Here is an 11,932-nt window from a genome sequence, read left to right as displayed (position 1 = left end):
GGGGCGGGGCTGCAGTTCGCATGTGCGCGACCCCGCCGCTCTGGTTTTCCACCCCGGGGGCTGCCCTAAAGTCCTTTCCCTGCCACTACCAGTCTGCGAGTCTGTGCCCTTCCCCAGCACGCGAGGCTGTCGCTCACCGGCGGTGTAGGATCCCCACGGCCAGGCTCCCTCCCGCCGCCGTTTATCCTCCGATATCTGCCCGCGGGATCACGACTCTCTGCTTCCTACCTCAAAACCAACCGCCTGCGATATTCTGTTTGTAGAGATCCAGGTCTTCTTACATCTCAGGCTGGTTTCGTGGGTGCTCAGAGTGGTCTGGTAGATATCCAGCTCAATTCCGGGGACCAGTTGAAATAGGGTCCCCTACTCCTCCGCCATCTTCCCCCTCCCGACTATAGCATTTTCATAACCAAGCCAGTTATGTTGTGTTGTGTTGTTTTGTTTTGTTTGACAAGTCATCGGGTCAAAGTCCTGCTAATAAAAGGAATAGATTCTCCTCTGTGAGAATACATGAGGTTTGTTTCAGAAGATGAATAATGTTTGGAGGGGCAAGATGTGTTTCTCTGAGGTAATTCAGGAGAAAAACAGTGACAGCCATCTCCGTATAGAAACAGCAAACTAGAACTAAGAGGCCATCTCTTCTTTTCTTTGCTTCCTTCCATCTCATCTCCACCTTAGGACACACTATCACTGGGAGAGAAAAAAAAAATGATAGAAAACATGTAGTTGAAGTCTGAGGGGCCCAGCACTTTCAAAACATACACACAGAAGGGACATGGAGCTGGAGCCCTTTCTCAGAGACTACAAAATTTAACATGGAAGCTGTAAAGAAGTAATACATGGGCAAGAATATCCAAGAAAAAATTTAAATAGACTAATAAGAAGGGTAGGACTCGGACAATTGGATATTTAGACACATTATTGACTTATAACTCTATCAGTGTGGAATAGTAGATGCAACAATATATAGATTAATGGACAGAATAGCAAGCACAGAAACAGCTTTTACCTCAGGTGATAGTAGGGTAAGGTAATAGTTTGATTTCACATTACAAGGGAAAGGTAGAAATATTCTTTAAATAGTCCCAAGACAATTGCTTAACCATGGGTATGAGGACAGTAGACTCTCGTTCTTACTCTATATCCCAAAAGACATTTAAGATGAGTAATGGGTTTAAAGACATAAAATAAGTAACTATCTCAAGATGAGAAAAGACCCATTAAGGATAAAGCAAAAGGTAAAAACCAGAATTGCTATATCCCATTACATAAAAATTTAAAGCCAATATACCAAAAGTCATATATAGAAAATATACAAGCTGGAAAATTTTAGAACATGAGTATTTGACAAAAAAAGTAATATCCTGAGTATATATAGAGTTCCTAAAGTTTAGAAAAAACAAGCTATTTTCCAAATTTCAGTTGGTTCCTGGTTAATTCTGTACAGAAGTTCACTTCATTCAGCTACCTTGACGTATATTACTCAAATAATTTAGCTTGGAAGAACATCAGGAAATCACAGTACTCAAAACTAGGCTTTCTATAGATGTTTTTTGGAAGTTGGGGCGTGGAGGTTAATGGCCACTATGTTTAGTTATACCTTCTTTACACATTTTCCAGACTAATATTAATTAAGACCAGGTTATATTGAGCAGAAATTTGGAAAGCAATGGCCCATCTGTCTGCGTGAGAGTGCATATTCAGTGTTGTTTCTTTCCTAAAGAGAATCTTGGCCAAACTCTATAGTATTCCCTCAGAAACTACTGATCATTGGACTTAAATTTCCCCAAAAGATGTCGCTCCTACACTAGTTCAATGTCCTATTGAGACCACTTTTTTCCTAGATCCCTGGAACAGCTGAACTTCACGTATAGGATACGCAGCATTGAACTCCCAGCTACCTAGTATCTGTCAGCTATGGGTTTGAAGCACAGTATTTATAAAGGAACATAAAGAATTTGCTCTTTATCACCTCCTCAGATCCTTTAAAATGTACCCAGAGTTAAGTCAGGCAAGCGCCTAGCAAGGACCGCCTATACAACATTTTCCCTATGTATTCTAGAATCTCTCTTCAGTTTGAAGCCGTTGGTCAGCCTTGCAGGACACGCTACAAAACAGTTATATGAAATTCATCATTGTGTCAATTGTAAGAATGTTGTTGATTATGTTACACAATGGCCTCTTTATGTGGACTCTCAAGAGTTATTTCATTCTGGCCCTAGTGCTGGAATATTTGTGCTTCTCCTGAACAGTTCATCTGCTACTATCTTATGGACACTGTGAGTTGGCGTTTCACATTTGCTGATAAAAAGCTAGAGCTAAATTTGTGCTTCATCCCCAAAACCAGGGCACTTTGGGCTTCATTATTTTTATTAGCCTCCTTCATGTCCCCTTCTTCCTTCTCATCTACTTCAAACGAAGTTATCTGACTATATTTTGCCCAGCCCAGTAAGCCTTCTTACGTCCTTTTTGGAACAAGACAGTGTGATGGTCGTAAGTGCTTCTTCAGACCACACCTGCCGGAGGAGCAATAGGGCACCCAGAACAGCTCATCACATATCCCGACAGCAAATGCTCACGGTTCTCTGCACCTCTTCCTAAAAACAGGGCTCCTCCTCCTATTCCCTCCACATTGTTTCTCCTTCTCAGCCAATGCTCTTTCCTCCTTTTTTTTTTTTAAGATTACCAAAAATTCTAGTGGTATCTGTGCTGGTTTCTTCCCTAACTACCAATTTTGTTTCTGTTTTGGAGGTTAACTGCTCTGAGGACCAGATGTCAGGCCACAGACTTGAGATGCTGGTACACATTCGTTTTAAGCACAGGGCAGTGACAACTTCCGTGGACACTTTCTTCTTATCACCTGTCATCATGAGCCTGCTCTGAGAACATCCGGCCCCAGCGAGGGGCTTTATACATTAGACCTTGAATCAGAGGCTCTTTCCCCCACTAGAATATGGTCTCAGCTGCCCCCTTTGCCCTGTATCCCAGAGGATGTTGGAAGATTCAAGAAAATTCCTCTCTTCATTGTGGCATTCGTCTTCCTGGCCGTTCAGAAAAATTTGAGACACCGTCACATAAGATGGTGCTCAGAAGGAGAATAAAGGTAACCCCACCTTATAGAGTGCTTGGGGAAATAACAGTGTTACCTGTAGGGGGCTCTAACCCGTGAATCCTCAGTCTGTGACCTATGACAAAGGGAGCAGGCACTCTAGCAGAAATGAGAGTGGCAAGGAGGAGCAGGGAACACGGAGAGGGTGTGAGGTAGACCACTCAAGATAGGAGGTTATCCTGAAACTAATGTAACCTTGTGTATCGACGATACTCAAACAAACAAACAAATTAAGAAGGTGCAAAACAGCATATATTGAATGCTACATTTGTAAGCAAGAAGCAAACATAAAACCAACATATTGATGTTGTGGGGAAAAAAAGGAGATTACACCACCTCCTCCCTTACCCCCTTTTCCCTGTTTCCTAAAAGGAGGCAATGCTACCGAGGCGACGTCCTTGCAAAAGTCAGAACAGGCCTCTGGGAGGCGGTAATCTTTCGGCTCTGAGAAACTCTGTCATACACGGCTAAGGAATTCTTGGAGGGAAGGTAATTTTTTTGGTGGGGCCAACAGGAGAATCAGGCCATAATTTGTTATTTTCTGTTTTCAATTTTGTTCTTAATAAAAGAAAAATTGTCCACTTATTTCTTTTATCCATATATAACTTAAAGGCTTATCCCTTTCTTGGTAATCTTCGGGGACTCTTTGTAAAATAAAGTGATAACCCCTTGTCTAACGCCGCAGATACTTCGCCCAGTTGCCATTTGTCTTCTATTTTGACTGATTATAATTTTTTTTTTTTTTACATAAAAATGTTCAAGCTCAAAATTTACTGGTCTTACTGGTCTAAATTTTGATTGCTCTCTTTCCCTCCAACCATGATGAAAGGAGAGAGGTAAGGATGGAAATTTGAGTCAGAGGAGCTTCTACTTGCGCGAAACTCTGACAAAGTCTCAGCCAGGCCGTGAGATGCCCCCGAGCAAAATGCATTCAGAGGAGGCCCGCGTCCGAGCGGCGTCGCCTGGTCCAGGACCACCCCGGCCCCGCTCGTGGCTGGTGGCAGCAGCGCGGGGCGCTTGAGACCTCGACCTCACTGGCCAGGCCGACCCAACAGCGCGGTCCGAGCAGACTGTCCCTACCCTCTTCAGTCAGCTTCTCTTGACGGGAGACGGGAACAGGGCACTGCCGCACCCGCCACCGCTCACCCCTGATGTTGGGCACAAATCCGCATCCACACGTCTTCGGGGAATTTGTCCTCCATGATTTTCGTGAGCCGCTTTTTCTGAAGATAAGTTTTAAACAGAGAGGTCAGTAAGACAAGTTGCGGTCCCTGTCTGTGCAGTGAGCCTCCTGGACGCAACCGGTGGTCCGATCTCCCTCCTCCGCCGTCAATTCTAAATCCCTCTTGCCCTTAGCTGGCAGCTCTTGGTGGCTTGTGATCCAGTCTCTCTTTCCGGAAGGGTCTCTGAGCTCTTGGTAATCACGCTCATTAGGCTGAGAGTGATGCACTTGTTCATTCACAGTCCCAGGAGGACGAGGGAGTAGGGAGCAGAATCTAAGTGGATCACCTCTTCTCCGCACACATTCTTTCCATCTGTCACTGTGTAAAAGCAGCCCTACCTCCTGTTGCTGATGAGAAGCGTTTGCCCCTTCCAATATGGTGACTCTTTTTCTTCTAGGCTGGACCTCACAATCGATTTTTCTGAAGTGAGATCTGAGCAGCTCACCTCCACCGCCAGCGCAAAGAATGACGAGGGAAGTATTTGCATTTAATAATAATAATAATAATAATAATTATAATAATAATGATAATAGTAAAAGAAACCCAGAAATTTACAATTAAATTCATGTGCTACATCAAGAGACCAAAAGAAAAAAATGGGAATAGAGTCATTCATTTATATATATACATATATATATATGTATGAGAATTCATAATTTGGTAAACAGGATTTTAAATAAGCAAGGAAAAGAGAGGAAAATACAATTTCATTTTTATCTGATCTCTGATACAGAGAAGATAGTTTAAACATATAAATAAAAGAGGAAAGCAAAATGCATACAATCGTAATACTCATTATAAAAAAATATTTCTCTTGGTCAAAAGAAATGCAATAAATAAATTAAATGACAAATTGAAAAAGGTATTTAGAAAACTAATAGACCTACTTTTAATATCCTTCTATAAAGAAGTCTTACAATTTTTTTAAAGCAAGATTTTCTCCAACTTATGGCTAGTTTACAGTTTACGATTCCATATAGAGCATCACTTCATTCCATTACTTTGGACTACATTACATAAATAGTTTAACTTGAAGGGTACATCAGGAAGCAGCACTGCTCAAAGCTGGTCATTCTATGGGAGCTTTATTGCGTTTTTCCTTTTTTTTTTTTTTTTAATGTGAGCAGTAGGCTTTTGGTTATGCCTTCCTTAAAACATTTTAGGGAACAAAATTATTGAGTCTGTGCTATATGGAACAGAAATTTGGGTCCTCAATAGTCCATCTGGCTGTGATTAAGAGCCATTTCCAAGTTTTTTTCCTGAGGAGCATCTTACCAGGTCATTACTGCCCACAGTGTGGCACTCTGATGGTTCTTCCGGTTTTCGATATGTAGAGAAAATGTTTCCCTTACCCTAGTTCCCTGTCAGCTCGTGTTTAAGTTTGTACTTGCAAACAAACAAAATAGCTGCAGTCCAGATATTGCCAGAGGGAGGTTGACATTTTCTTATTTTTTTCTGCTAACTGTAATTTTCAGTCTTACTCCGCCCATCCCATTTTATCTTATTTTATTACTCTATTTATGGTTGTGATTTATTTTTCTTTTTTCTAACATGCTGCAATCGTCCAGTTTTTGTTTTCAGCTGATCTAAATCTTTTAGCCCCTGCGTCCACCATTCCAGTGGTTATCTTTAATTCTCTCCTCAGACTTCTAATGTTATCTGATCGGGGACATGTAAAAAGAACAGGCATATTATTGGAACACAAACCGCCATGGTCCATCACTTCCCGCATGAAGCATGTGCACACTTCTTTTCTGGCAAGGTGCTAGCCTTGAAAATACCAATGGAGTTATAAGGGGAGATCAGAAAGAAGACATCAGAGGGTTGGCAAACATCTCTCTCAGCATTCTGGTCATCTTTAAAATACCAGGGAAGATATGTGGAGATAACAGAAATAGGAATGTATACTGGGGCCAGCCCGTGTCCTCTAGTTTCCTCTATCAAGGTCAACTGCCTTCACTGTCATTCTTTTTGTGTGTTTATTTTTGAATAGGAAATAAATTCAGATGATTCAAAAGTCAAAAAATATTAAAGGCAGAGAGTGAAAACTTTTCCTTTTCCTCCACAGTCGCTCATCTCCCTAATTCTCAGGACCACGTCTTGTGGCTTGTAGTTACTAGCTTTTTCTGAGTCTTACAAAGTTCCTTTACGTAGTACAAAGAAATGGGAATATATATTCCTATTTTTGCTCTCTTTAACATAAAGGACACGATATGATTCAGGTTTCTGTACTTTATTCCCACTTCGTAATATTCCTTGGAGATATTTCCCTATCAATGTACAGTTTCCCCCATTCTTTGTTACCATAGTGTTACATGACATCCATGTCCCACCGTCAAGCCACCACCCCCTCACTGATTCCTGTGTTGTTCCATCACTCCCTTATTAATCAGTTCTAACCAATTACTATTTCAAATAATACTACAGTATTTATTTATGTGTCATTTTCCACAGAGTTCCCAGATGTGGGGTTACTGGGTCAGAGGGTATATGCATTTTTAATTTGGTATTTACAGCAAGATTGCCATCCTTAGGGACCCCAGCAATTTATACCCCTGACCAGCAATGCATTAGTGCTCGTCTCTACAGTCCCGCACCCTCAGCAGTATATCAACTTGCATCTTGTCATATATTTAAAAGCAATGAATATTTCCATTTTGTGAACACTCCGCTTATGCTGTCTGCCCATTTATCTATGGTTGGTTGTTTTCTTGTCAACTCTGAAGAATTCTTTATACGTTTGGGAGGTTAGTCCTGTGTCATTAATATAAGATACAAATACTTTTTCTCGGGCTTTTGCTTTGTTTATGGTGTTTTTGCTTTGTAGAAGTTTTTTTCAATATATGAGAGATTTTGTCAAGCTCTTCCTTTAGGAGTTCTGGGTTTTGAGTAGTTTTTGAATAGTTAGAGATTTCGTCACTCCAAAGTGATAAAGGAAATCACTTGTGGTTTTTTCTATACCTTATGATGTGCGGTAGGGATCCAACTTAATTTTGTTTCAGATGACTACCTATTGCTAATACTACTTGTTAAAGAGTCCATCTTTTTCCATCACTGACATTACATGCTACCTATAAAACATACTAAATTTATTCATTTGTATGGGACAATTTATGTATTTTTTATTCTGAATCAATAGCTCTGCACGTAGCAGCCTCACACAGTTTTAATTATAGAGGTTTTATCATATGTTATATTAGGTCATAAAATGTTATAATATGGCTTTATGTCTAGTGAAAGTACCCTATTGCTCTTTTTTTAATCGGAGATTTTTTTAGCTATTCTTGTTTATTTGTTTTTCCAAATGAAATTTAGAATCAGCTTGTCTGTTTCCAAAAAAAAAAACCTGTTAGTATCTATATTAGAATCACATTCACTTCATAAAGTAATTTAGGATAAATTTTGGTTATAGCGTTGGTCCAAAACTATTATGTGCCTTTCCATTTGCATAAGTTGTCTTTTACATCAGTCAGGGGCACATTCGAGTTTCTATTCAGATAAGACTTGCTCTCTTCCAATTAAATTCATTCTTGGATGTTTTCTCTTTTTGATGGCTGCTCTAAGTGGGGTCTTTCCTCTCATTGTAGCTTCTCACTAGTAATTGTATATGAAGATGTCTCTATATTAAATCTACATCCCCTCTATCTTAGGGAATTTTTTTAAAAGACTTTATTTATTTATTTGAGAGAGAGAGCACAAGCAGGGGGAGCGGCAGGCAGAGGGAGAGGGAGAGAAGCAGGCTCCCCGCTGAGCAAGGAGACTGATTCGGGGCTTGATCCCGGGATCCTGAGACCATGACCCAAGTCAGATGCTTAACGGACTGAGCCACCCAGGTGCCCCAGGGAATTTTTTATTACTCATTTGTATATGAGTAATAAAATTGTATATGAATAATACTCATTTGTAATAGTTCGTTCAGCTGATTCTTTAAGGTTTCAGATATACAATCATATCATCTTTGAATATTGATAGTTTGACCTCCCCCTTTTATTTTTTTCTGCCTCTAATGCTTTTATATTATCTTATTCTGACGTTTGTTTCTTGTTGTCTTTATGTTGTCTCGTCATGAGCCTTCAAGTAAGATATTCCTGATTTAGTCAGAGTGCCTGGAGTGTTCCACAAGGCTGACTGGATAAGTCATATTAAGAAAGTAGCAATCAAATATATATTTAGAGTATTTGGGGGTCAAAATTAAAGTTGAAAATTTTGTCAAATGACTTTTCAGCTTCTATGAAGATGATCATCTCATTTTTCTTCTCAGGTCAATTAACATAAGAAATTAAATATTTTATAATATAAAAATATAATATTAAATACTTTAAAATATTGAAGATGCATTTGCATCTTTTCATATGCTTACTGGACATTTGTATCTCTTTGGAGAAATGTCTGTTCAAGTCCCTGGACCACCTTGAATTGTGCTGTTTGGTTTTGTTGTTGTTGTGAAGTTGTAGGAGTTCTTTACAATTTTGGATATTAATCCCTTATGGCATATAATTGGCAAATTTTAATTATTCATTTCAATTTTCCAATCATTTTAAAAAATGAGGTCTCACCATGGATAAATCAGGCCATAATTCCATTTACTTTTGAAATGTGTTTGCTCCTCTTTAGGTTTGTCTAAGATAGCCCTGTGTTACACATTCACTTGAAACAAGACCCCTGAACTTCATTATCTTTATCCATGGCAGACCTTTGAACACTTTGCACTGATATAGACATTACCAAGCATTAGTATACATACTAGTTAACATTTTACTAATACTACCTGTTGTAGCCAATAAATTTTGTTTTAGAGGCTTGCTACAAACTTATATACACAAAAATTTGGCACATGGCAGTAGAAATTCCTGAGATGGCACATCTACCCTGCTCTTTGCCCTAGTAAGAGATGGCCTTTGTAACTAGAAAAAAAGTTCAAAACCAAAGTCTTGACTTTCTCTTTGAGATATTCTTTGCCCAACCTTCTCAAACTCAGTAAATGGATCAAAAATATACCCAGGAACTAAGGCCATAACTCTGGAAGTCATCTTGATTCCTCCTTTCCCCCACATGTCCAATCTGTCAACAAATCCTATTAATTCTGTGTCCAAAATATTTCTCAAAGACAAACACTTCTAGCCATTTCTTCTTCCCTGTTGTATTCCTGAACAGTTGCTCTTCTTTCCTCTGCATTAACGTCTTGCCCTTTTATCCATTCTTCATATTATAGTTAGCATGCTGTTCTTAAGAATTTTTATTTTGAGATTAATTTCAGATTTGCAAAAACTTTTAAATATAGTACCACTATTCCCATATACTCAAATTTACCAAATGTTAATATTTTACTACACTGGCTTTATCATGTCTATCTATATATCCATTCATTTCTCTAGCTATACAACTTATTTTCTAAAAGAGATGAGAATTCCAGTCCAACATCACACGTTGCATTTGGTTGTAATGTCCCTTTAGTCTTTTTAAATCTGGAGTTCCTCAGTCTATATCTCCATGAGCTCAATAGTTTTGAAGAGTAAAGCCAGTTAGTTTGTAGACTGTCTTTAAGTTTTATATTGTCAGATTTAGATTCAGGGCATGCATTTTTGGCAGGAATACCACAGAAATGGTGGTTCTTGTTGGTGCATCATATCAGAAGACACATGAGATCAATTTGTCCCATCACTGGTGATGGTAACTTTGATCATTTGGTTACAGTGGTGTTTTCCAGGTATCTTCACAGTAGAGTGACTGTTTTCCCCATGCCAATGCTAAGATATAGTGATCAAAGCAGGATCTCAAAGAGATATTTGCACATGTTCCTTGCCCCATTACTTAAAATAGCCAAGAGGTAGAAGCAACCCAAATGTCCATTAATAGATGAATGGATAAAGAAAATGTAATCTAGACATACAATTAAATATTATAGCACCTTAAAAAGGAAGGAAATCCTGTCACAAGCTATAATATGGTTGAACCTCAAAGACATTATGCTAAGTGAAATAAGCCAGTCATAGAAGGACAGATACTGTATGACTCCCATCACAGCAAGTAGCTAAAGTAGTTAAAATCATAGAAACAGAAAGTAGAAAGATGGTTGCAAGAGCTGGGGAAAAGGGGAGGATAAATCAGTGTCTAATGGGTAAAAACAGTGTATATTAGTGTATAATGGGTTCAATTTTGAAAGATGAAAAATTTCTAGAGATCTGTTGCACAACAATGTGAATATACTTAGCATTCACATATATACTTAAAAATAGTTAAAATTATAAATTTAATGTTATTTTAATTTTTTTACCCGTATAATAAAAAAAAGATGACCAGAACATTATGGGAAAAAAGTGTTTATCCTCAGTGATAATCATATAAATATTGATTAAAACTAGTACCAGAAATGAGTATTACTATTTTTGTCATTTTTGCCAAACTGTCTTTGCATGGGTTAGGGTGTAAATTGGCTTTACCTTCTTGAAAGCAGTTTGGCAATAAACATATTAAACGTGGAGGGTGGGGAAGGATATATTGAAGTCCTAACTTCTTGTACCTCAGAATGTGAACTTATTTGGAAACAGGGTTACTGTAGTTGTCATTAATTAAGAAAACGTCACCTTGGGCTAGGGTCAGCCCTTAATGCAATTTGACTGGTGTCCTTCTAAGAAGAGGAGAGACACAGACACACAAGGGGAGAATGCCATGTGATCACAGAGGCAGAGATCGAAGGGCTGTCACCACAAGCCAAGGAATGCCAAGGATTGCCAGCAAACCACCAGAAACTAGGAAGAAAACAACAAAAGATGTTCCCCTGAGGTTGTTCTGCTGACACATTGATTTCAGATAGCTAGCCTCTGGGACTGTGAGACAATAAATTCTGCTATTTTAAGCCACCCAGATTATGGTACTTTACTGCAGCCACCCTAGGAAACAAATATAATAATTCATTATTACATTGTAGGGAGATATTTTGAGACTATGTAAATATCCTATTTTATTATAGAGATAGAAGATGTGTACTTACACATATACATGAATATATTTTCTAGGTCTGTCCATTGGAAGACTCAGAAGGAATGACACCCAGGGGCACTGGGTGGCTCAGTTGGTTAAGGGTCTGACTCTTGATTTGGGCTCAGGTCATGATCTCAGTGTCTTGAGATCAAGCCCTGCGATGGGCTCCTCCCTCTCCCTCTGTCCCTCCCCCCATGTGTGCTCTTTCTGTCTCTCTCTCTCCCTCTCTTTAATAAATAAATAAACAAATAAATAAATAAATCTTAAAAAAATAAAAGAAGCAATGGCACCCTAGAATATCTGGTGCCCAGATCTTGGTTTCCATATAATTATCTATTCATGATTCTTGTGTGAAACGGTTGCTTCTGTGGTGGTTGCAAAATGATCCCATCATATTTTCTGCATCAGCTGGCATTCTACTGTAAGGAAGTACTTTCCATTCTCATTCATTCATTCATTCGTTTACTCATTCATTCATTTATATAAGTATACTTTCAGGGATCTTATTTTATCTATAGATTATAAGACATTACTGTATTTAGTAATTGTCTCATATTTGGCCAGTGTGAGCTGAGCCCCATCTAGCTGGCTCCTGAATTCTTTTGATAAATCTCCATTA

This window comes from Phoca vitulina, unplaced genomic scaffold (assembly GCF_004348235.1).
Source record: "Phoca vitulina isolate PV1807 unplaced genomic scaffold, GSC_HSeal_1.0 scaffold4, whole genome shotgun sequence".
Classification (NCBI taxonomy): Eukaryota; Metazoa; Chordata; class Mammalia; order Carnivora; family Phocidae; genus Phoca; species Phoca vitulina.
Note: the sequence above shows the minus strand (reverse complement) of the source record.